Genomic DNA, 27395 nt, shown 5'->3' with positions numbered 1-27395 from the left:
GAATTAAAATTCAACGTGAAATGATGTCAGTGATGCAATATGCTGATAACACTGCTATCCTCAGTGAAAGTGAAGAAAAATTACTTCATCTGCTGAAGGGAATGAACAGTCTAATCAGTACGGAATTTGGATTGAGAGTAAATCGAAGGAAGCTAAAGTAATGAGAAGTAGCAGAAATGAGAACAGCGGGAAACTTGACATCAGAATTGATGGTCATGAAGTAGACAAAGTTAAAGAATTCTGCTTCCTTGGCAGCAAAATAACCAATGACGGACGGAGCAAGGAGGACATCAAAAGCAGACTGTTGGCAAAAAGGGCATTCCTGGCCAAGAGAAGTCTACTAGTACCAACCATAGGTCTTAATTTGAGAAAGAAATTGCGGGAAATGTACATCTGGAGCACAGTATTATATGGCAGTGATATATGTGTAACAACCGGAAAAGAAGAGAATCGAAGCATTTGAGATGTTGTACTACAGACGAATGTTGAAAGTCAGGTGGACTGAGAAAAAAAAGGTGCAGGTATTGTTTCTCCAGTCTTCTGATTGCGGGAGGCTCCTAGTACAATTAAGAAATTCATCTTATCAGTTGATCAATTCGCCCCCTCCAAGTTTCTTTCCCTGTCTATAGAGGCTAAGCGGTTGGATTTTGTGCAGGGTTAGTCAACCGCTATTCTCCGGCCTGGAGTTGCTGCAGTGCGCACTTGGAAGGTGATTTTGGATGGGACTTGGCTCTGTTTCTCGTGAGAGGTACTTGCCATAATTTTTATAAAATAATTTGTCAGAAGCATTATCGGATTCTCGCGAGTGTTTGCTATCTTTTGAGTAGATTCAGATGGGGTCGATTTTTTTCTTTAGCTGGTTAAGATTCACCTTAGTCATCGTGACCCCGATTAAGTTTCGTGCTTCTTTTTTCACTGTGAGTCATACGCAGGCCCGCACAGAGGATTATTTTTCGGGTTGGGGGTGGGGGCAAATCAGAAAGCTAATTTTACCTATTGTCACTTTTATATTATAATATATATATAGATTCGATCAAATCTTTTAATGGATCACACAAACGGACAAGAATGGATTTGCTGTTTTCTTTGGCCTTCAATGGTCCATAAACGTGTTAACAGCTCATTTAATCTGTACTGAACTGAACCACCAGTTTGAGGTGAAACTCAACGGTTTGGTATTTTAAGTTAAATTATCCAATTTCTAGTTCTAACATTGTATTTTCATTTGTTTGTATTCAATTGGGCTTATCAGACTTCACGTAACTATTCGGAGCACTCTTTTAAAAGTAAAATTAATTTTTCTGGTTTAATGTTATGTTTTTGTGACCAGGCACCTCACCACTCCGAGTTCCTCCCTTGCTATAGTGTTTCACTGCCACCAACCTACTTATTACGGTTATGTATCTCACTCGGAGAAAACGGAACTCATATAGGGTCATTTTGTTTTCTGTATGTTTGTCGGTCAGTCTGACTGGAGGTGTAAAAAAATTTGAGCTTCTAGGTCAGCGCAATAAAAGATACTGACATTTATGCCACATATTTTTGATACGTGCAGATTGACTTATCAAAAACTGTAGGATGCTCCTCGTTGATCTAGAATCAAGATATTAGGAAAAAGTAAGTTACAAATAAGGAAAAAATTCCGGAAATTATTAATTTGTAATTATATGAGGGACAATCAAAATGTTTCCATTTGAGGGTAGTGCTGCAGCGTATATGCAACGTAGCCTGACTCCAAGGCGAGTATATAAGCACCGACTTGTAGGCACTGTATTAGTGTGATATTCGTGTTTTCCAAAGAGATGCGGTGAAGTGGAAAAGTGAACTATAGCGTCGTTATAGGACCAACGAATTGTTATCCTTTTCCAGGCTGCCGAAGAACACAGCACCTGTAGACATCCATCGGAGAATAAAGAGTGCGTATGGGGCGACATGTTTGTCGAAAACCGTTGTGGAATGGTGCTGCGACAAGGAACGCTGACGCTTCATGATAACGCACGTCTCCATACCGCAAATGTAATGGAGAAGTAACGCGAAATCAAGTGGGATGTACTAGAGCGCACGCCGTAGAGTCCTGACACCTCTCTAAGCGATTATCACGCCTTCAGTCTCTTGAGAAAGGGTTGAAAACGATTTCGGACGAGGATGTGCAGCTGACAGTGATTTCTTCGCGCAGCAGGCCTCAGAGTTTTGCCAAACAGCTGTCTTCAATACGGCCGGTCTGTGGGATGTTGCATCAGTGCTCACGGCAGTTTTCCCTGACCGGCATTCCGATTCTGGACTGTACGGCCTTCGGTCGGAAGCTTTTTGATGACCCTTATATTAAACGAAAAAACCATTTTTTTGTAATTTGTTAGCCGACTGCCTATCTGTCCGTCTGTAAGTTTTCTTTTTTCTCAGGAATTGGAATAAGAATTATCATAGTATAAGATCAGTCGTTTACCACCGAGCCTGCAAGCATCGGTGGCAAACGAATGAAACAGATCACACGTGGATCGCTGTTAATTCGGCGCGGCAAGGGGTGCGCATGCACCTTCGTGAGACGCGAAGCAGGCGGTTGCTTCGCTACAGGCAAAGAGATTTTCTCGCGCTTTCGACTACATCGTGAAACAGCGCTCGGGCCAGGTCTTATTGCTATAGTTGTGTTACGCAACAAGGACGTAGCTTTACTGATTCTCTCGCAATACAGCAAATTACTTTATTCCGAATGAGAACTTGCTTTACCTAGCGATGATGTTACTGTCTGTTCATATGCATTACCCGTGAAGATGACATACAGTGAGTAACGTCAAAAAAAGTACACCATGATATTATTGCTTTGTAGCATCTTTATTCTCAACAAAACACAAATACAGAATAATCAGGTAGTATATTAAGGTAGATATCCAATAAGCAGTAGTATGGACTTAAAAAGTTGTTAAATAATTTAAACAAAAAAATTGTTCGATTTCACTTTAATATTCGGTCACTTGGCATTGTACCACTTGTTCTGATTGGTTACGTCAAGGTACTCGGTGGTGACAAATATCGTGGCATAACGATACGCACATATACAAATGACGTTAATATCGTGTACACAAGATAAAAAAAGGCAGCGCATTGGCGGACCTGTCATTTGTACTCGGGTGATTCATCAGAAAAGGTTTCCTACATGAAGGAGCTAGACGCATTGGAGAGTCCATTTCGGAAATCGTTAGGGAGTTCAATAATCGGAGATCCGTAGTACCGCGAGTATGACGAAAATACCAAATTTCAGGTATTACCTCTCACCACGGAGAACAAAGGGGCCGATGGCCTCCACTTAAAGACCGAGAACAGCGCCATTTGCGTAGAGTTTTCACTCCTAACAGACAAACATCACTGCAGTAAAGTAAACTAGAGATTCATGTGGGACGTGCGACGAACGTATCCCGAAGGACAATGCGGCGAAATTTGATGTTGATAGACTATGGCAGCACACGACCGACGCGAGTGCCTTTGTTAACAGCACCACATCGCCCGCAGCGTCTCTTCTGGGCTCGTCACCATAGCGGCTAAGCTCTAGACGACTGGAAAACCGTGTCATGGTCACATATGTAGCGATATGAGTTGGGAAGAGTTGATGGCAGGGCTTGGACCGGGCACAGAAGCCCACGAAGCCATGGACCAGAGTTGTCAACAAGACACTGTGCAAACTGTTTGCCGGCAGAAGTGGCCGTGCTGTTATAGGCGCTGCAGTCTAGAACCGCGAGACCGCTACGGTCGCAGGTTAGAATCCTGCCTCGGGCGTTGATGTGTGTGATGTCCTTAGGTTAGTTAGGTTTAACTAGTTCTAAGTTCTAGGGGACTAATGACCTCAGAAGTTGAATCCCATAGTGCTCAGAGCCATTTTGCAAACTGTGTTTACTGGATCCTCTGATCAAACTAAAACGATCATTGATTGGAAATGGTTATGTTCGGTTACTTGAACACCATTTGCGGCCAGTCATGAACTTAATGTTCCCATACAACGATTAAATTTTTATGGATGACAATGCACGATGTTACTGGGCCATAATTGCTCGCGATCGGTTTGAAAAACTTTCCGAGCAATTAGAGCGAATGATTTGGCCACCCAGATCGCCCGACATGAATCGCATCGAACATTTGTGGAGCATAATCGAGAGATCAGTTCGTGCACCAAATCCTGCACCGGCAACACAATCGTAATTATGGACGGCTGTACAGGCAGCCTGCCTCAGTGTTTCTGCAGGGGACTTCCAACGACTTCCAACGACTTGTTGAGTCCTTGCCACGTCGGGTTGCTGCACTACGCCTGCCAAAAGGAGGTCCGACACGATATTAGGGGGTACCCCACTACTTGTTACCGCAGTATTTATCCACATAGGTACCGTGCGGATTAGTGTTCATCGACAGTATTATGAACAAATATGTCTTTCTAAACACATTAAAAAAACGATTTACGCAGAACTGCAGAAATATGGTGATATGAAACACATTCAAGCTTTGCCAGGACAATGACGCGAAACACAAGGCTCGAGTTGTGCAAGAATATTTGTTGTATAGTTTTCCGAAAGTCTTACAACAACCAAGGCAAACATCAGAGTTCAACCCTGTTGAGACTGTATGGGAAGAATGAGAGCGAAGTATTAGAAAAATGCCCCTGTCTCATATAGAATCCACGAAGCGTACATTAAAAGCACAATTGGACGATTTGTGTATTACTGGTTAAATAAGATCATTAGCAGTATGCCACAGCGTTTGAAAGAAGTGATACAACAGAATGGCTACCCGACAAGATGTTGAAACATACCAGGGTTGGAACTTTAATAGTGGCAACTATTTATTTATAGCTCGTTCAAAATAGATAAGTGTTTCAAAGTTTTATTGACCTTCAAAGTAGTCACCAGCATTGTGTATAACCAATTGCCAGCGATGTGGATGTCGTAGGATACTCTTAGTAATGCCTGTTGTGTTGACAGTTCGAGCGGCGCGGTCTATTGCCCGACGAATTTGTAGCAACTCTGAAGCGAATGCCGTGAAGTGTTTCCTTCAGTTTAGAAATCGAGTTGAACTCACAAGGTCTTAAGTCAAGGAAGTGCAGTAGGTGGTACAGCACTTAGCAGCCCATCAGTCAAACAAATCAGTAACAACTTGTATTGTACATGCTTCAGCATTGTCCTGAAAAATGATAGTCAGGTCCTGCAGAAAGTGTGATCACTCCTGTCTCTAAGCTGGTAGTAGGTTGTGTTCCAAAACTGAACAGCATAGAGACAGAAGTGACGACGCTTTCTGCAGGAACTGACTATCATTTTGCAGGACAATGCTCAAGCACGTACAGGGCAACCTGTTACTGATCTGTTTGACTGATGGGACTGCTAAGTGCTATACCATCAACTGCACTCCCCTGACTTAAGCCCTCGTGAGTTCAACTCGATTTCTAAACTGAAGGAAACACTTCACGGCATTCGCTTCAGAACTGCTACAAATACGTCGGGCAACAGACCCCGCCGCTCGAACTGTCAACACAACTGGCATTACTAAGAGTATCCTACGACATCCACATCGCTGACAATTGGTTATACACAATGCTGGTGACTACTCTGAAGGTCAATAAAACTTTGAAACAATTATCTATTTTGTACGAGCTGTAAATAAATAGCTGCCACTATTAAAGTTCCAACCCTCGTGTATATTTGACAAAAATTTGTTTTGAAATAATTAGCTATGATAGGGTCCGAATATTAAAGGAACTTGAAAGTAGGATCGAGTTTTATTTAAATCGTGTTATTAAAGACCTTTTATGAGCTCTGATAATAAAGTTCATGCTGTTGTTTACGATACATATAACTTAATACAGTACTTGGTTACGTTTCTTCTCTGTTTTGTTAAGAATGAAGTTACTGTGCTACAAAGTAAAAACACCATGTTGTTGTTGTGGTCTTCAGTCCTGAGACTGGTTTGATGCAGATCTCCATGCTACTCTACGCTGTGCAAGCTTCTTCATCTCCCAGTACTTACTGCAATCTACATCCTTCTGAATCCGCTTAGTGTATTCATCTCTTGGTCTCCCTCTACGATTTTTACCCTCCACGCTGTGCTGATCCCTTGACGCCTCAGAACATGTCCTACCAACCGATCCCTTCTTCTAGTTAAGTTGTGCCACAAATTCCTCCCCAATTCTATTCAATACCTCCTCATTAGTTATGTGATCTACCCATCTAATCTTCAGCATTCTTCTGTAGCTCCACATTTCGAAAGCTTCCATTCTCTTCTTGTCCAAACTATTTATCGTCCATGTTTCACTTCCAGACATGGCTACACTCCATACAAATACTTTGAGAAACGACTTCCTGACACTTAAATCTATACTCGATGTTAACAAATTTCTCTTCTTCAGAAGCGCTTTACTTGCCATTGCCAGTCTACATTTTATATCCTCTCTACTTCGACCATCATCAGTTATTTTGCTCCCCAAATAGCAAAACTCCTTTACTACTTTAAGTTTCTCATTTCCTAATCTAATTCCCGCAGCATCACCCGACTTAATTCGACTACATTCCATTATCCTCGTTTTGCTTTTGTTGATGTTCATCTTATATCCTCCTTTCAAGACACTATCCATTCCGTTCAACTGCTCTGACAAGTCCTTTCCTGTCTCTGACAGAATTACAATGTCATCGGCGAACCTTAAAGTTTTTATTTCTTCTCCATGGATTTTAATACCTACCCCGAATTTTTCTTTTGTTTCCTTTACTGCTTGCTCAATATACAGATTGAATAACATCGGGGAGAGGCTACAACCCTGTCTCACTCCCTTCCCAACCGCTGCTTCCCTTTCATGCCCCTCGACTCATAACTGCCATCTGGTTTCTGTACAAATTGTAAATAGCCTTTCGCTCCCTGTATTTTACCCCTGCCACCTTTAGAATTTGAAAGAGAGTATTCCAGTCAACATTGTCAAAAGATTTCTCTAAGTCTACAAATGCTAGAAACGTAGGTTTGCCTTTCCTTAATCTATTTTCTAAGATAAGCGGTAAGGTCAGTATTGCCCCACGTGTTCTAATATTTCTATAGAATCCAAACTGATCTTCCCCGAGGTCGGCTTCTACCAGTTTTTCCATTCGTCTGTAAAGAATTCGCGTTAGTATTTTGCAGCTGTGACTTATTAAACTGATAGTCCGGTGGTTTTCACATCTGTCAACACCTGCTTTCTTTGGGATTGGAATTATTATATTCTTCTTGAAGTCTGAGGGTATTTTGCCTGTCTCATACATCTTGCTCACCAGATGGTAGATTTTTGTCAGGACTGGCTCTCCCAAGGCCGTCAGTAGTTCCAATGGAATTTTTCTACTCCCGGGGACTTGTTTCGACTCAGGGCTTTCAGTGCTCTTTCAAACTCTTCACGCAGTATCGTATCTTCCATTTCATCTTCATCTACATCCTCTTCTATTTCCATAATATTGTCCTCAAGTACATCGTCCTTGTATAGACCCTCTATATACTCCTTCCACCTTTCTGCTTTGGCTTCTTTGCTTAGAACTGGGTTCCCATCAGAATTCTTGATATTCATACAAGTGGCTCTCTTTTCTCCAAAGGTCTCTTTAATTTTCCTGTAGGCAGTATCTATCTTACCGCTAGTGAGATAAGCCTCTATATCCTTACATTTGTCCTCTAGCCATCCCTGCTTAGCCATTTTGCACTTCCTGTCGATCCCATTTTGAGACGTTTGTATTGGTTTTTGCCTGCTTCATTTAATGCGTTTTTATATTTTCTCCTTTCATCAATTAGATATTTCTTCTGTTACCCAAGGATTTCTCCTACCCCCCTCTTTTTACCTACTTGATCCTCTGCTGCCTCCACTACTTCATCCCTCAGAGCTACCCATTCTTCTTCTACTGTATTTCTTTCCCCCATACCTGTCAATTGTTCCCTTATGCTCTCCCTGAAACTCTGTACAACCTCTGGTTTAGTCAGTTTATCCAGGTCCCATCTCCTTAAATCCCCACCTTTTTGCAATTTCTTCAGTTTTAATCTACAATTCATAACCAATAGATAGTGGTCAGATTCCACATCTGCCCCTGGAAATGTCTTACAATTTAAAACCTGGCTCCTAAATCTCTGTGTTATCATTATATAATCTATCTGATTCTTTCTAGTTTCTCCAGGATTCTTCCATGTATACAACAAAAACTATAGTGTCGGAATATTAAAGTTACTGTATGATTTTGGGCACAATTTGTTCCAGATATTATTTCGTGATGTATGTGTTTCCACAGAGACAGTGTGCTGATGACAGTTTCGTGTGAACACACTACTCTTTGACGTCCAAAGGCGTATCTCGTATCATTCTCCACTACCAGCTCGACGACAGTTTGCTGAAAAAGAACCATGAATCTATTAATGGTGGGATCTAAAACAGTTGGATCCGCTCCTTATGGTTGATAATGATAAGTAAAACGGATCACAGAATTTTCACAAATCATTCACCAGCTGATCAGTGTGCAGACAAATAATTAGTGGGTAGCATAAACTATGCATTTGTAACAGTAAGTAACAATTCGGAATAGTGTAACGTGATATAGAATCCCAGTACGTAAGAGGTCCTCAGTCGTTTGCCTTATACTTAGGTCCTGCTGTTCTTCTGTTCTCCTTGCCAGATTATTCAAGGACGCCCCGCAGTTGAGATGACCACGCTTGAAGGAGTTTTACTACGGTCCTCCTGCAAGAACAGTAGGAACGACTGTAAAAACACCAGTCGGTGCCTTCTACCGACTTGGTAATACTGCGTTCTCCACACTTAACTACAGATATGCTCTGAGAAGAAACTCCGGTTTTGAGTGAATTTTGAATGCGATTTCACCGGTGCGAAGGAACATGTAAAACCGCCATCGTTCTCCTTCATTCATAGGTCATTATCCCTATACAAATATTATTTATCTCTCTTTTGTAATATGTGTATGTTATGAAAATGGTGAGCGCCACAAGTATGCAGGTCCTATTTATAGTCGACCATATTGCCGATTTTGCGCATTGTTACACCGTAAAACGACTATATTCATTTCTTTCAATTCTGAGTTAAAAGTTTTACTTTAGTAGGAGAAGAATTTTTTACTGTACCCGCAATAAAAAAAAAAAGGGCCGAGTGCGAATAGGACTCGCACACCGAGTGTCCCATACAAACTTTATTATGTATATTTATAGTTCATACAGTCTGGGAACCGAGAATCTCAACGATTTTTGCCTGTTACTGATATCGGAACTGGCAAGATATTAGTCCCCGAAATTCCAAGACCACATCAAAGTCTCCACGATAGTTCCTCAGATTAACCTAGAATACATAACGAAGCGAGCAGAAGAGTTCAGTTTATACATGTAGAGAGAGGAGATTTAATAAAACATTTTTGTGTTCTTACTGAAACATGACTACCACTTACATTTTATGTTCGTATGCAGTTATGTTCGTCTTTTATGCTTTTGACGGATGATGCAGGCAACGTATGTTCGATTGGCAAAAAGGTATTTTATGTGATATAATTACAAATTAACAATTTTCGAATTGACGGATGATGAAGGCAACGTATGTTCGATTGGCAAAAAGGTATTTTATGTGATATAATTACAAATTAACAATTTTCGAATTTTTTCCACTACTTGTACTGTGAAATCTTGCTTCTTGACAAATTTCGTGATTCTAGGTCAACGGGAAGTCCCCCATAGGTTTTGATGAGTGAGCAAGTGTCAAAATACGTGACACAAATGACCGATTGCGTTGACTTACAACCTTAAATTTTTTTGCATCACCAAGGGGACCATAGACTTTACTATGTGATATAAATCTGAACTTGATACGCGAACCTGTTACAGAGAAAAGGGAGTCTTTAAGACTGACAGACAGACGGATAAAAAACTACAAAAATATATTTTCGGATTATATAATTACAAGTTAACAGTTTTCGGATTTTTATATTTTATCTGTACTTTTCAAACCTTGTTTTTTGCCGAAATTCGTAATTCATGATTTTAAGTCAACGGGAAGCATCCTATGGCTTTTGTTGAGTGAGTTTGCGACTGTGAAAATATATGATATAAATGCACTGCATTGATTTAGAAGCTCCAATTTCAACACTGTCAACGAGCCATTCATAGGTACTGTAAATGCTAACTTGATATGCCAATCTGTTCGACAGGAAAAGGGTCTTAACAGGCGGACAGACACACAGACGGATAATAAAAGAAAAAAGGGAACATTTTTAATGTTATATAATATACGGATTAACAATTTTCGGATTTATTTCTTTACTTGTATTGCGAAGCCTTGTTAATAGCCGATTTTCATGATTCTAAGTCAACCAGAAGCATGCTATTGATTTCTCGTTTAATCTGGCAACGGATTATACACAATGCTGGTGACTACTTTGAAGATCAGTAAAACTTTGAAACACATATTTTGTACGAGCTGTAAATAATAAATAAATAGTTGCCACTATTGAAATTCCAACCGTCGTACAATGGTCTGGTGGTTCGCATAATGTAAAAATTTGCTTATTAAAAAAATACTGCGTCTCTGAGCGAGACGTTTCCCTTTGTTCAGTTGTAGCTGAAAATTGGTATTCCACGCTCAACAACTGAACTGAAATACAGAATAAACGAGAATTTCACTGAAGTCAGTCATTAAAAACTTACTCCTTCGACTTAAGCCGGGCGTCAACACATATTATACCACTTGTCAGGGCAGAACACTAGGGCAGATGTCCGCCCCCGGGAATTGAGTGGTCAGCGCGACAGAATGTCAATCCTAATGGCCCACTCTCGATTCCCGGCTGGGTCGGAGATTTTCTCCGCTCAGGGACTGGGTGTTGTGTTATCCTAATTATCATCATTTCATCCCTACCGACGCGCAAGTAGCCGAAGTGGCGTCAAATCGAAAGGCTCGCACCCGGCGAACGGTCTACCCGACCGTAGGCCCTATTCACACGACATTTACATTTACTAGGGCAGATTTATCCTGGTAGCTCGTAGTAGAGCGCGCCGCGTATTCTTGTTATTGGAATTTCAAGGTGTTGACCATTAAGAACACTATTATTTGTCGCGGTGATCCCTGTTCATTAAAGACGCCCCGCTACAAACTCACGCATTCTGGTTGGTTTCTGGTAAGTGGCTATTTTACGTGAACTCATTACGACACACCAGAGCACTCCGCATCGGTATTTCCTCCCGTGAAGGGTACTCCCCTGTTTGTGACGCTACACCAAGGTTCCCAAGATATTTCAATTTGAGTGACCCTTGTAAGTGAAGCACATGAACACTTCCTCGTCCCGTGGTTTCGTTAACAACTGCTCACACAAATCATTATAACATTTAATATCAATTGTAACTCACAAACTTACATCACATGTTGATTAATGTGAGTGCACTGTTTGCCTCTGAATTGTATCCAGCGACGGGTGCGACAAGACAGACAATGACAATAACATTAGCAAATTCCTGAACAGCCAAACTGCAGACTCCTATAACAAGGTCTCCGCCACGTGAACCATCGTAGTGAAAAATGTGTCGCATTTAACGCTGGCAGTACCAACGCGTTTTCCATAACGCGCATTACCAAGGTGTGGGGGTGGGGGTGGGGGTGGGAGGTGAGGGTACTTCATGTCCATCCTAAAAAATATTAAAAATGCAAATTTCGTTAATTGTTGCTCACTTCTGCTCATGACGTACTATTTCCAAAGAGATATTGATGTGTAAGGGCCTGAGTCTGAAAATACTGAAGATGACGTTCATAAATGGTTCAAATGGCTCTGAGCACTATGGGACTTAACTTCTGAGGTCATCAGTCCCCTAGAACTTAGAACTACTTAAACCTAACTAACCTAAGGATATCACACACATCCATGCCAGAGGCAGGATTCGAACCTGCGACCGTAGCGGTCGCACGGTTCCAGGCTGTAGCGCCTAGAACCGCTCGGCCACCGGCGGCCGGCAATATGACGTTCATCGTCGAAAGTAACATCTACCACTAAGAGTTAAATATTTGGATTAAGTTTAACTGAAAACTTTAAAACATTTATGGGATCAGGTAGAAAAATTCATTAAGAATATTAGAAAGGTTTCAGAATTTTAAAATATAAAGTAACTGACGAAATTACAATGTTATTTTAGTAGTGGCTGTAATTTTCAGCAGCTGTAGCATGCGTGAGCACTTGTTCAACAGTGACGGAGAGAATGTATAGGGGTTAACTTTTGCAGAACATCTCAAAACAAAGAAACTCGCACTTGCTCCTCCATCCTTGCTTAACATGGAAATTTTACTTGTAGTTTACAAGGCTATAAAATGAACTGTTTAGAATGATTTTAAATCTATAAACATTCTCACCTACATTCAAGAGATTTGTTGTAAGATCAAATTGCATTAAAAAGCAGACACTGTATTGTTTGCATGTCATCGTTTACAAAATGCGAAAATTAGTCCATTCCCTTTCTATATTAAAAATACGTGTCATGTTCTTTCAGTTGTGTTTTATACAACTTATTCACATACCTTGGTTATATTTCTATATATTTTCCTTGCTACTAGCACAACAAATACAGAGATGTGACTCAGTTCCTGCATATTGTTCATCAGTGTTTAAATTAATCACACACAGTATGTACATTTCTGGACATACCGTGTCATTATGCATCTATGATGAAGACACTGACGTCTACCGAACCAATAGTAAGTAAGTTTCTGTATTATACTTTTATACTTCACACAAATGTATAGACAAGGTCTAAAGATTTATTATATCCCTAATTTAGAAGACTTCTGAAGATGACGAATTAATTTGTCGAAACCGGTAAAGCATAATAAAATTTAATTGTAACTGATAACTGATTTTTATCCTGGAAGAATTAGAAAATCATCAAATGTTGGGTATAAAGTACCACCCCCTTCCGCCACTGATCCTTCGTATTGCGAGGATAAAGGTTAAATACATTGATAAAAATATGAAGTAGCCAGAAGACATGTCCGGATGGCAATGTAACAAAGCGAAGGATACGTAGATGCTAAAAAAGCTATAATCCTCAGTTTCAGGAAAACGGCCACAAGAGTGCTTTAATGTTGGAGTTTAGTACTGGTACCAAGACAGATAGTGTATACGGCACTAGGTGTGAACAACCCCATGTGTTGAGTGATCATCGTGAAAGACACGAGACACCGCGTACTCATGTGAGACAGCTTTATGGGCACGTAGCAGTTTGAAAGGGGTCTTATTGTCTATCTCCATTTAGCTGGCAGCTCGAATCGTGCAATATTGAGGTTTGTAAAGCATTCGCAAGTGAAAGCGACACCCTGATGGACGGCATGCGAACCTGGGGAGAGGTTCCGGTCTGACACATCTGCGTCTGGCATTTCGGAACTAGTAACGACCACCCTGCAGCAATCTGTACCTCCCACACAGTTCGTCGGAGACTAGCAAGAGCCGGATTAGATAATTACAGGTCCTGCGTAGGCTACTGTTAACACTGTAACACATACGCCAGCATTTGGAGTGGTAGCGTGACCGGAAAGCATGGACTGACGATAAATTGTGTGGCTTTGCCTTCAGCAATGAAAGGGGTTCTGCACTACCGCGGATGACCGTCGGCGACATGGTGAGAGGTCTCATTCTTCCAATGTTTTGAAGAAGCACAACGGTGTGAAGAACCATCTGGTGTGATGGCTTCAGGTCACTTCTGGTAATGACCGAGGGAGCCCTAACAGTACAGTAGTACGTCATAGACTCATTCGGTCTCATTTGTTACCTCTCATGCTACAGTCCTGTGGTGCCATTTTTCAACAGGACCACGCTCATCCATATATGGCTCGTTTCTCTATGAACTATCTAAGAGATGTTGAGGTATGCCCGTGTGGCTCCAGATTTGTCTGCCACAGAGAATGCGTCGGACGAGCTCCGACGTCCATCCCAATGCCAGCGTACACAACATCAAAGAGCAGTTAGAACAATCGTGGACCAACTTGCCTTAGAGGACGATACAACGGCTTTATGACACTCTTCTCCACTGACTCAGTGCAGGTAAGCAAGCCAAAGGGGGTACAACGTTACAAAGTCGACTCATATTGCCAAGTTCTTTGTAAATTTGAGTCGACATTGTAATCACTGCAATAACCCGTGAAGTTTCGTTTACTCTTCCTCTTGTGCGTGCTTGAATTTTTTTGTTAGGCTGTGCTTGTATTCAAAATGACTCGCACCGTCGCAAAGTTACATGGTACGTCTTTGATTTTTTGAGGCGATAATTGTATCTTCATGACTAACCCTCGCAAATTCCTACATAAAATAATCGAGAAACACAAATGAAAACCCAGCTGATACTGACAAGGAGAACAGAGCAGACAACCAACCCGACTTCCTACGTTAAGCTGCTAACGTTCCTGCAAAATACACTCGTGTTCAGGCGACAACAGAACACCTTGAATGACTAGAGATAGGACGTTCATATTCACAGGACATCAACGTCAGTATGTTCTGCAGAAATGATTAGAATTTGAGCGGCGCAACACCAACTACATCTATAATGTACGGTACCTGCGGCTCTCGTGACTTGAGCAGAGGTGCAGGACGCCTCGCAGACTTATGCGCGAATCGTACCGTCAAATCAGCGAATTTGAAAGAGGCCGCATTATTGGCGTGAGAGGATATGATGCACCCAACCGGGAAATCGCTGCTCGCGTGGGACGAAGTGTTTCGACAGTGCAACGAGTGTGTGCACAATTGTTCGCGGAAGGCGACAGAACGCGACGAGGTGGGTCTGTTCGCTTCAGCCAGACCATTCCCCGAGACGCTCAACACCTCATCCGAATGGCATTGCATGACAGATCTGAGTCGTCCTCGGCTCTGGTGCAATAGTGTAACATATCGTACACTATCAGGGGTGACAGTCCGTGGCCGTTTATTACAGCAAGGCTTACGTCCATGTCTCCGCCCACCTTTCACTAATGTGAAGAAACATGCTAGACGGCAATGGTGTATGGAACGATATGGAACGACATCACTGGGGGTAGGAATGGCCGCAGACATGGGGAGCGGCGTCACAGTGTCTGCTTTCACACAAAACACACGGCGCCAGCGTGCGTGTCCAGGGCACTGCAACCGGTGTGACCTGCCTGAATGACATCCTGCGGCCCTTAGCCATACTCTTTCTGTACAACGCCCTAGACGCCATTTTTCAGCAAGACAATCCACGACCACACATTGCTGCACGAACACGTGCCTTCTTTGTGTCACAAGATATCAGCCTTTTGCCCTGGCCCGCCAGATCACCAGACTTGTAGCCAATCGAAAATGTGTGAAATACGGTGAAACGACGGGTGCAGCGCTGTGACCCAATGCCAACCACCACAGATGAACTTTAGAACCAACTGAATGCTGCATCGAGCGCCTTACACGCGTCGATGCCATCACGCTTGGAACAAGTTATCAGGGCCCAAGGCGGATGCTGAGCCTACTAGGCAACAGGACATATGCTGAACCGAGGTGACTCAAATGCTAATCATTTCTGCGGAACATGATAAATTACATGTCCTGCGAATATAGACGTCCTATATTCGGTCAATAGGTTGTGTTTTTTTCTGAACGTAGAGAAGTATTCCGAGCGGAGAAGTATATTCAACCCGAGAGGGAATCGAACCCGGCTCTTTCGGTTAGTAATCGACTGCGCTGGCCACGCAGCCACCGCGGCCGACAGCTGGAGTTTTGTTTGCAGCACAGGTACGAAGGATTCTGAGACGGCAGCTTTACCGGAAATGGAAGGTGATCAGGAGTTGCGATTTTCAAAGTCGAATTTCCGCTGATTAAGCCAAAACTGTTTTCATCAGTCTGTGGTAGGCTTACAGTAAACCTTGGAGGCAACAGCTGAAGGCGATGCTTGATGGAAGAAGTGTCAAGCTCGCGTCGGAATGAACTATTGTTTTCGTGTAATTTGTAGTGTTAGGTTTTAGGACAATTTTGTGCCCGCATGTCTCCGAAGTCAAACCCCGAGACTTTTTATTTTCGGAGGTTACCGAACAAGTTGTCAGAAATCAGATGAGGGTTAAATGGAGACTATCGGCGCTGCATTTCCGCTGTCCAGTGGTCAGATTTTGGAGTCTACTTGAGTGCAATTGAACTCCTATAAATCGATCATTAGGAGTGTCAGAATTTCCACTGGCTAATCTTCCCTCACGGGACAAAGTTATTTATATGACTCTAATTAAATACGGTGTTACTAATATACGAGTGCAGAAACTTGATTCGGATCTGCCGACGTCAGTTCCTTAGCCGACTGTGACGCAATTACTCGCGTAGTGGGATTACTCATGACGCCAAGGGCTGCAGCGGCAGGAAAAGGCTTCAGCTACTTACAAAGCTTGTCACAGAGAAGTTGTCAGGTATGAAATAAAATTCAAGACGGTGTTTTTTTTTAGTTTACATGACTTCTTATTCAAAATAGGCTCGCTGTGAGTCAGTATATAATTAGGAGCGCTGGAAAATTTGTTTGAAACTGTTCGCAAACCAAACCTTTGAAACTGTCTACAGTAACGTGGTCCTAGTCACTGGATAGCTGAAATCGTGTCGAAACGCATTTTTTCATTGCCATTTTCAGTTTTCCAAATAACTGTAAATCTGAGACAAATCAGGCGAATCAGGAAGTATCCAAGCACCACTATACATTTTTGAGCCAAGAAACCGAGTACGATCTTGCTGTTATACGCCGGTGCATTGACGTGTAACGAACACTATATCCCTTAATTTCGGAATTCAAATCGAATCCGCACAATACTCGATCATAAGCGATTTAGAACGCCCAAGCAGTAATCTACATTCACCATTTGACCTTGTGGAGCGGATCATTAACGTATAATTCATCAGATTACCTTCCATTCAGGAAGCTGTTGCACTCAGCGACTGTTATATTGACTTATAAATTCTAGATTGCAGCGATCGGTCGTCCTTTTTTAATTTTATCGATCAGATCTCGATTTCGGCTAGAAGCTAATAATTCTCAGTGCACTATTATTTTCGCTTAATGCATGCAATGCCTGTTGGTCGGGCTTCATCCACAGTTCATTGAATACTACTGTTGAAACAGCAGTATTCAATGAACTGTTGAAACAGTAGTATTCAATGAACTGTGGATGAAGCCCGACCAACAGCCATTACATGCATTGAGCGAAAATAATAGTGCGCTGAGAATGGCTAGCTTCCAGCCGAAATCGAGAAATCCACAATAAAATTTAAAAATGAAGACTGATCGCTGCAATCAATAATTAACAAGTAATGTATAATTCCTTTCCAATCAAATAAAATAGTGAGCAAGAATTCCCAGCATGCGCACCTTTTTCAGCCTCGAAGATTCTGGCTCTTTCCGTGCTGAGCTTTGGCGCTTTGTAAGTGTCCTGCAATGAAAACAGCATTTATTTCACCTTTTGCGATGCGAGGTATGGGCCTAGTGGACGATATTTTCGTGTCCCACCAGTGTTCCACTCTGGAATCTTTTTCTGATCATTGGTGACTGAGAGGGGCACAAAGCTACAACTAATGTTTTGCTCCGAATTTCAGCTAGAATCAGATGTGCAGTTGTTTCAGGAATTAATTTAACTCCGCCACTGCCGGCCGAAGTGGCCGTGCGGTTCTGGGCGCTGCAGTCTGGAACCGCGAGACCGCTACGGTCGCAGGTTCGAATCCTGCCTCGGGCATGGATGTGTGTGATGTCCTTAGGTTAGTTAGGCTTAACTAGTTATAAGTTCTAGGGGACTAATGACCTCAGAAGTTGAGTCCCATAGTGCTCAGAGCTATTTGAACCATTTAACTCCTCCATTAACCTAGTAGGTCCACAATGATTTCGAAGAATTTCAGCCATGTTTTGAGCATTTGCTACAACTCGAACTGTCAGTTATGCTCCTGGACTCTCACTACTATCACGAAACCTTATATACCATTTATAAATGTTTTTACGGCTCACTGCTTCACTGTCAAAAAAAATTTACAACATACAGACGTAGGTTTTCGTGGCCATTGCCACACTCAATAAAATTATATATTTACAATGCGGTCACAAGCTCAGAAAAATTTTATTCAATTTGCACCATTTCAAAATTGACTGACGCATTGTTATCCAGTTTAAATCAAAACTTAATATTCGCACGTTGCTTCAATGCTCCTTTCTCTGTCGAAATTCAAAACATACTGTTAAATTTAAAGTATTTAGTCCTTCACAGCATTTAATACCCCTTTAAAAACTGTTGCTGTGAACAGGTGTCTTCCCTGCAGGGAATCTCTCAGGGGTCGCACCGCTATAGCAAAATAATACACCGCCTGTAACCACCTGTTAGCGACATAATTTAAGAGGAGGGAGTTTTACGTGACGCAGCCAAGGTTGTCAGTACAAAATTACGGTTTTCGTTCATTAAATCCTGTCGACATTAAGGGCCTCAGAGGTATCTAGAAGCTCTAACAAAGAGCGGTAACGTAGGCTATTATCTTATCTGTGAAACAGCAACTAAAACTTAGTGTAACTTCGAAATACGATAGCTCATCCAGCATGTAACTTAGGTTGTGCATCCCGCCAGCAGTGCAGTGCGTCTGCGACTAGCGTTTTGTACGTCTACCCACGGGCTGTGTAGTAATGGTAGGAATTAATACGGCTGAATGGAATCGTTCGCTGTGACGTGGCAGAAAGAGGCAATTAGTGACTCGATTGCTGGCAGGTGGCTAAGAACAGTTCAGGACGTAGGAAAATTCTCAATAATGACCGATATGGGAGGCCAGCGTAAGCGCTTGAGGAATTCGTGGCTTGCGTCAGTTAGAATGGTTAGATGTTTCAGGATGGCGACATCTGCGTTCCAGTGTCGATAACTAAACAGAATGCCAACAGCTTATAATCACAGGTGGAATATTTCTAAGACTCAATACACAAAAACTGGTCGCCGGATCTCCGTCATAGTACTCCCAAGTTCTCTGATGTACTTAACCTAGCCTTCCCCATATCTCTTCCCAGCTTACACTCCCACCCTCTCTGCACCTTGTTCTGCTGAAACATTATCTGCCTCCCTCTAGGTTTCTATGAAATCCATTCTAGATCTGTACAGTGTTCTAGACAGAATCACCCGTACCAGAGGTCCTTTTCTCCCGACTACCCTTCTTCCTAGTCTCATAAATAATGCTTCGCAGTCGTCCCCTCTTAATCCCATCACTTCTTACTCCTCAGACAGCGGTTCCCAACCTGGGGTAATTACCCCGCGAGGGGTAAAATGAAATTTTCCAAGGGGTAAAAAATGTTTTACTAGTGTTTGGGACTCGAAACCGAACTATTTTCAAAAGATCGTTGTTATCATCATCCCTATTCCTAAAACTGTAATACTGATTATATTAGTTAGCAATAATTACATTTTTATTTCGAATACTAGCATTAAAGAGTGATACAGTGTGGTGGAGGTTCCAGCTTGTTAAACGAACGTGTGAACAACGACTTCCTTGTTCCTCACATAGTCAACCTACGGCACATGCACTTTGTATCATCCGTCCGTGACTGTAAAATTGAAACATATATGTTTAAACATCTCATGTAAGGGCAATCTCTGAGTTGTTCCCACAGTGGACCAGAAATTGCTTCATTATTCACTTCGCTACAATAAACGACCTAATTGAGATCACAACATACCAGTAATTATGTAATGGCTACTAGAGTGCTGTGAGGCAGTGGTCAGACGCAAAACATTGTCAGCCTAAAATCTTCCAGTCTGTACATTTCAGGGGTAAGGGGCCAGGAATCTAGCGATACACAGGCAGTAGATATAGTTTAAACCTTTTGACTTCGTTGATTTAAAAATGGGGTTGCAGGATGTGAGAGGAGCAAATATCACCAGGGAGAGGTGTGGTGCAGACGGAGCACGTTTTCTAATAAGTATCTACCATCAATGTGGATGATTAGCTTTCTTTTCTGAGGAGGAGCTGTAAGTAGCACCCGCGATGCACTGAGAATTATCTTTCTATAAATATAAATAATTTTTTTTAGAATCAAGCAATACCAATTGTCTCTTCGACACTACTTCCGGGATTAATAAGACTCCTACGAAAACTAAATATCATTTATCTTTCATCATTTAAAAAATAAAAGCGTTCAAGGAAAATTCTTTTTTCATTCTAAAGTTTAGTTAGGCGCTAATGTTGTTCATGGCGGGTAGAAGGGGCGGGTACAACCCAATATCTGATTGCACCCAGACTATCTATATCCCTCGGTACGAGCCCTAATTTGCTTACGCTAAATGTGTGTTGGCGGCAATAGGATCGTTCTGCAGTCAGCTTCAAATACCGGTTCTCTAAATTTTCGCATTACTGTTCCTTGAAAAGAACTTCACCTAGCCTCCAGGGACTCCTATTGGAGTTCTCTAACCATCTTCGTAATACTTGCGTGTTATTCGAACCTACAGGTAGCAACTCTAGCTGCCCGCCTCTGAATTGCTTTTATATCTTCCTTTAATCCGACCTGATACGGGCCCCCAGACACCCGAGCAGTACTCAAGAATAGGTCGCACTAGTGTCCTATATGCGGTCTCCTCTACAGATGAAACACACTTTCTTAAAATTCTCCCAATAAACCGAAGTCGACCTTTCCCTACCATAATTCTCACATGCTCGTTCCAATTCGTATAGCTTTGCGACGTTACGCCCAGATATTTAAACGACGTGGCTGTGTCAAGCAGCACATTACTAGTGCTGTGTACGAACATTATGGCTTTGTTTTTCCTATTTATCGGCATTAATTTACGTTTTTCTACTTTTAGAGCCAGCCGCCATTCATCGCACCCTCAAGAAATTTTGTCTGTCATCTTGTAACATCCTACAGTCGTTCATATTCGACACCTTCCTCTCTACCACAGTAACTTCAGCAGACAACTGCAGATTGCTGTTTACCCTGTCCGCCGGATCATTTATTTATGCAGAAAATAACAGCAGTCCTATCACATTTCCCTTGGGCACTGCTCACGATACCCGTGTCTCTGATGAACTGTCACTTTCGAGGACTACATACTGTTTTCTATTGCTTAAGGAGTCTTCTAGCCAGTCACATCATTGGGAGCTTATTCCGTATACTCGTACATGCGTTAACAGTTTGTAGATTTTCACCGTGTCAAAGATTTTCGGAAATCTAGGATTACGGAATGTGCGTGTCGCTCTTTATTCACAGATCGCAGTATATCATGTGAGAAAAGGACAAGTTGAGTTTCATACGAGCGGTGCTTTCTAAAACCCTACTGATTCGTGGACGTAGGCTTTCAGGTCTCTAGGAAATTTATGGTATTCGAAAAAAGGTCGACAAAAGATTGTCTACCAAACAATGTAGTTCTTCGTGTGGCATATGACGTCCTGTAACATCACGTGTGCCAGAATGTAATGCAGTTAATCAGTCCTAGCCGCCTCTATCCATGTCTTGAGAGTCCAGTGGGTGTATTTTTCTCTCTGTACATGTATTGTGACGTGCGGTAAGCAGAGGTTCACCTAAGGTGGTAGCTTTTCTATTCGATAGTAAGTAGGTAGCTTTCTATGACACAGCCACTGAAGCACTTGTATGCAGCACGAAAGTCAATCTATTGATTGCCACAAGCCACTAGAATAAAGAACATCACGAAAATGTTGTTGTGCACGCTATTGGAGGAGTTGTTTTTCCCCCAAGTCGAGGTATTCAGAGCACACCGTTGATCTAGACTCGTAGGACAGCACGCGTTGATACGCCAACGAACTGAAATAAAACAGACTGTAATAAAACAATTCAGTGTGCACTCTTCTTCATATTACTAACTCCACACGTAAATACCTCTATCGAGCGAAGAAATAATTGCTAACTTGATTATAGGATTCTTTATCCATATCTATTCTTCATTGTCGCTTCTAGTGAATAATTGTCCAAGAAAAAAATTTAATTCATTAAATTCCTCTTGTGCGTATTTAATGTGGAGCACGAGAATCAACTAATAATATGTAGTGACAAGGAAAGCTTCTTTATGGAACAATGTATTACTGTTGCCAGTAATTAAGAACATTCCTAGAACACATTGTTGTTAAACAAAACCGTAGCAGGTGTTGAATATCTCATTATTAGTACCACCGGTTTAGTAACCTAAGTTCATCATCAGGTACATATTCAAATCATTCGCAACGAAACGCAGAGATTATTGGACGCCTCCATCACTCTGCCAAGTTGTATTAAAACGTCTTTTAAAGGAAGAATGCATTCTTAAGCTGTGGTTGCCCACAATATAAAATCAATTCCCAGAGCCGGCCGGAGTGGCCGAAGGGTTCTAGGCGCTACAGTCTGGAACTGCGTGACCGCTATGGTCGCAGGTTCGAATCCTGCCTTGGGCAGACTTAAGTAGTTCTAAGTTCTAGGGGACTGATGATCTCAGCAGTTGAGTCCCATAGTGCTCAGAGCCATTTGAACCATTTTTGAATTCCCAGAATAATTCAATAAGATACGGAATATCAGCATGATTTACTTGCGAGCCATTTGGTACATGGTGAAATCAAAATGCGTTCAAATGATGGTGCAGTTGCAAAGTGATCTTTAATTCAATACAGTTAGTGGTGCAGCAACGATCACCTTTAGCACTTAAAGGTGGTCGCTCAAACGTCCAGTCATCGAGCTCCCGCCCCAACATAAGCCCTTACGCTGTATTAATGGGACTCTAATTTTCCTGAGTCGCAAATGCCAAACCATTTACAGCTGCCTCCTTTAAGTGGCAACATCTAAGTTGTGTGGACAATCAGAAGTCAGGATCCCGACAGCTGCTACTCAACTCCCTCTACGCGGCTGCGAGCAACTGCAGATTATTTACGCGCCCAAATGGCTATTGCCGTTAGGGTGCTCAGAAACAGTCCGAAAAGCTTGTAACGGTGTTACAGGTTATGTTTTTCTGAGAAATAATTGTTAAGAAAAAAATTCAATACATTGCACCGTTTCTGAGGTAATTAGCACCGAAATTAGCCAATTAGGCCGTTGTGAGCCAAATTCAATCTGCCCACCAGAGACGGTCGCCTGACGTTTTCTTCGTTTGGTTTGCTAAAACCGAGCAAAAGGGCGGTAGAAAACCTGGAAATGGAACGGCAGTAATGGTCAAACCCGAGCCAACGTCTGAGCAGTCTCGTGAGCTGTCATCCACGCTGTGAGAACAGATGAGACTAATTGTATCTGGCGGACCGCTTGAATCTGTCCGCGCAATGGTCTGGCTGGCTAACTTCGATTCTAATTAGTTCGGAAACAGTGCATCGAATTTTTTTCAACGACTCTTTCTCGGCGCAACCTATCCTGCAACGCCCTTACGAACTTATTAGACTGTTTATCACCACACTGTATACATGGATGTACGTGGGATATATATATATATATATATATATATATATATATATATATATATATATATATTTTCAAAGTCCGGTTAGTTGCTAAATTAAAACCACAGCTAAAATCCGATGAAGTTTTGCACAAATATAATGCGGAGTGTCCCTAGTTTGCCCACCGATCGCGTCATTCAAAAATGGTTCAAATGGCTCTGAGCACTATGGGACTTAACATCTATGGTCATCAGTCCCCTAGAACTTACAACTACTTAAAGCTAACTAATCTAAGGACATCACACAACACCCAGTCATCACGAGGCAGAGAAAATCCCTGACCCCGCCGGGAATCGAACCCGGGAACCCGGGCGTGGGAAGCGAGAACGCTACCGCAAGACCACGAGCTGCGGACGATCGCATCATGTCGAGCTTTCCAGGAACTGTTGCACACAGAGAGGAGGGAGGAATGGATATGTGCAACTTTTTAGTCGAAGCTTACGATGGGGAAGCTGCGTGTAAAAGTCTAGTATCATATAGAGACCACCACTGGGGATCTGCATCAGTCAAGTCACTGAACTAAGACCACAACAATAACAACAATATATTTCTCTGCCCCGAAGGCAAATTACACCACTTTAAATTGAGAGATATTTTGCTATTTTAAGTATTTTATTACATCCGAATCGGCTAAGTGCAATTTCAGAAAAATATTTCTTACGCTAACAGCAAGCTACTAGCTTTTTCTACTGCTAGCAGTTCCTGCTGGATGATGCATTAAGTGCTATGAAGTGGCATAAGAAGGAATTACTGGGAGTACCAGTAACGTGAACTTCTAATAATGTAATTTGTGTAAAGACGCAACAAATATAAAATAAGGAGAAAAGTTTGCTGGCAGAAATGTATTGATCGACCTTCTATGTCTTAATAACGTGCTTTTATGGACTGCCGGCTAAGACGCCTTGAAAAAACTCGCATCAGAGGGTAAAGAATGAAGCGGGGGTCGAATTGGGGAACAAATAACAGCTCATATTAAGCTATATTTAAGATTTTGGTTACAGTCCAGACAGTGGACGCTACTCATTCCATCCCTGTCAGTATCTGAGGGAGACAGTCAGTCAGCGAAGTAGGATAGGAAATTGCAGGCCTTACGTAGAATCAGTGTACCGGGTACTTAATTGCCTACGAATGCTGACATCGTTTAATGCGTCTTGCTGATATTAATACCTGAAATACGTAATAATCATTCTCGGCATTAACCTTCCGCCACGAGACGTTTCGCACCAACTGACTCACACGTCTCCCTCCACATACGAAACTATTTCCTTGTCATCTAATGATGTTTGTACGTCGAATACCCCAGCTCACGCGAACATCTAATAGCGGTGTTAACGCAATCTGGTGTAACGTACGTTCTCTGAGACTTCCTATGATGTCAAGCCAACTGAGATGAGACCTGTTTCCCACAATCGTTAATACACAACGTTGTCCCATTAGTTGCTAACGACTCTGGGACACCTGCTTTCTAGTTCCTGTTTTGTTAACAGGTGCGCCGGGGAAGTGATTTACGTGTGAATGGGAAGATATGCCTCAGCGATGCGATTTCTGTAATTGTAGTGCCAGCGTCATAACGCGTCCATCGTTATTATTAAGGAGTAATCTCGTCTACGAAAAGAGATGTTTGCATGTTAAGTGCGTATTAAGGGAACAATGAGTGAGCACATGTCTTACTTCTTTACCTGCCTCCGCTCAGTGTCGTCTTATACGAACAAGATTTTCGTAAATAATTCTAGCTAGAGAGTTTTTGATAAGCGACAATATGTGTGTGATCATTTCCTGTGTCAACAAAAAAGAAAACTTGGAGAACGCGATGTAATTTATTGAAATATTTATTAATATTTTCTTGATTGCACTAAATACAATCGAAACTTTCAACTGCTAAGCAATCATCGGAAGAACTCTTAAACATGAAGGACAAAAATGCATAACTACATAGAACTGATATGTTCACAAAGAAGAAAACAATATATCCATCCAGCTTGTTAAAAGCTGATGTGTCACAACCAATGAGTGTGCATCTCTGTCACTTGTCAAATAATACGAACTGCTATTCCTGCTTCTATGTCAGGCAAATAGAAATGGTAATAACTCCACCCAAAGCGAGGGCAGAAGCATGTTCCGCTTACACATGTAAGTAATGGCTCTGAGCACTATGGGACTTAACATCTGTGGTCATCAGTCCCCTAGAACTTAGAACTACTTAAACCTAACTAACCTAAGGACATCACACACATCCATGCCCGAGGCAGGATTCGAACCTGCGACCGTAGCAGTCGCGCGGTTCCGGACTGCTCGCCTAGAACCGCTAGAACACTGCGGCCGGCACACATGTAAGTAGAAACAGATATAAATTCATTGCAGTTCAAAAAGTAAAGACATGCAAATAATTTATGTGAACTCTGGTAAAAAAATAAGGAAAAATTCCTCGTACAGTTTTATATTTAACAAGTTTTATTATGTCATGTTTCGTAGAGTTTTCATGATGACTGTTCAATAGTTACAACTTTGATGTTATATTTAGTATGATAATGATTCTTCAGATATTCCATTCACTGTTGATCAGTAGGGACATGAAAACTCTGCGAAAACGATAATGCGAAAAATAACGCGAAATCGGCGATTGTTACGAAATATCGTAAATTTGTCGTTTTCCCGTATGAAAAATGTTATAAATCTGAGGACGACAGTTAACCAAGTACGTAACTGATAGTTATTGAATGCTGAAATTGTGTTTTGCCTTATTTTTTTTAGACTAAGTTTCGTGTATAATTTTAAATTAAGTTTATTTCCCGCGTAACATACTATGCAACTTAAAAATAGCACCGAAATTGGTATAAACAACAAAACTGTAAAAAATAGCAACGAAATTTGGATCAAAGCACCAAATTTGTCAAAAAAAGACCGTATTTCGCAAAGAAATAATACAGAAATTTGCAAAAAACGTCGACATTGACAAAAAAATATACCGACTTTAGCAATAAACACACCGAAATTGGCAAAAACCACCGAATCTGGTAAAACATTGCTTCGAATTTGTCAAAAGAAACATTGAATAATGCAAAAAATTAAAAACGAATCTGGCATAAAATAAACTAGTCTGGCATAAAGGTAATGTAGAATATGGCATTAAAGAATACGAAACCTCACAGAAAAAGTAGCACCAAATTAGGATAAGAATGACACTGAATTTGAAAAAAATAAACGCCGAAATGAGAAAGATATAACCCCAAAATTGATTTTAAAAAAATAACAGCGAAAACGGTAAAATAACACCAAATTGGCAAAAAAATCCGCAAAAAGAACAAAAAATAAGACCGAATCTGACAAAAAATAACATCGAATTCGACACAAAAACCAGTGCCGAATTTGGTATGTATAATCGAGTTTGGCAAAAAATAACACCGAAATTGGCAATAAATAACAGTGAAATTGGTAAAAAATTTAACACGGTTAATGAATTAAATAACATCGAAATTTGCAACAAAAAACAGTGAAATCGGCGAGAAACGAATTTGATAACAAAACAGCACTGAATATCGCAAAAATAGCACTAACACTGGCAGAAAATAACTGTGAAATTTGCCAAAAAATAGCACCGAATGTGACAAGAAATGGTGTTGAAGAAAACACAATTATTCAACAGGTATTGACGTTTAAATACCGTGATATTGAACTGTCCAGTAATGGAAATGACGTAGGCGAAATAAAGTGGCAGAATGTTCAAATGCAGCCAACGGCCTTGCCGCAGTGGTAACACCGGTTCCCATCAGATCACCGAAGTTAAGCGCTGTGGGCTGGGCTAGCACTTGGATAGGTAACCATCCGGTCTGCCGGGCGCTGTTGGCAAGCGGGGTGCTCTCAGCCCTTGTGAGACAAACTGAGGAGCTACTTGATTGAGAGGTAGCAGTTCCGCTCTTGGAAACTAACATACGGCCGGGAGAGCGGTGTGCTGACCACATGCCCCTCCATATCCGCATCCAGTGACTCCTATGGACTGTGGATGACACA

The 27395-nt window shown here is 41.6% G+C and overlaps 1 protein-coding gene and 1 pseudogene across 1 annotated transcript in view; both read left to right on the top strand.

The window, feature by feature from the left end:
* Positions 1 to 27395, top strand: part of LOC126416474 (ATP-binding cassette sub-family G member 1) — a 449674-nt gene that overhangs the window by 132277 nt on the left and 290002 nt on the right. The window lies entirely within an intron of this gene.
* On the top strand, positions 27117 to 27233 carry LOC126417875 (5S ribosomal RNA; annotated as a pseudogene).

The sequence above is a fragment of the Schistocerca serialis genome, chromosome 8, assembly GCF_023864345.2.
Source record: "Schistocerca serialis cubense isolate TAMUIC-IGC-003099 chromosome 8, iqSchSeri2.2, whole genome shotgun sequence".
In the NCBI taxonomy this organism is placed as follows: domain Eukaryota; kingdom Metazoa; phylum Arthropoda; class Insecta; order Orthoptera; family Acrididae; genus Schistocerca; species Schistocerca serialis.
This window is presented reverse-complemented; position numbering and strand designations above follow the sequence as displayed.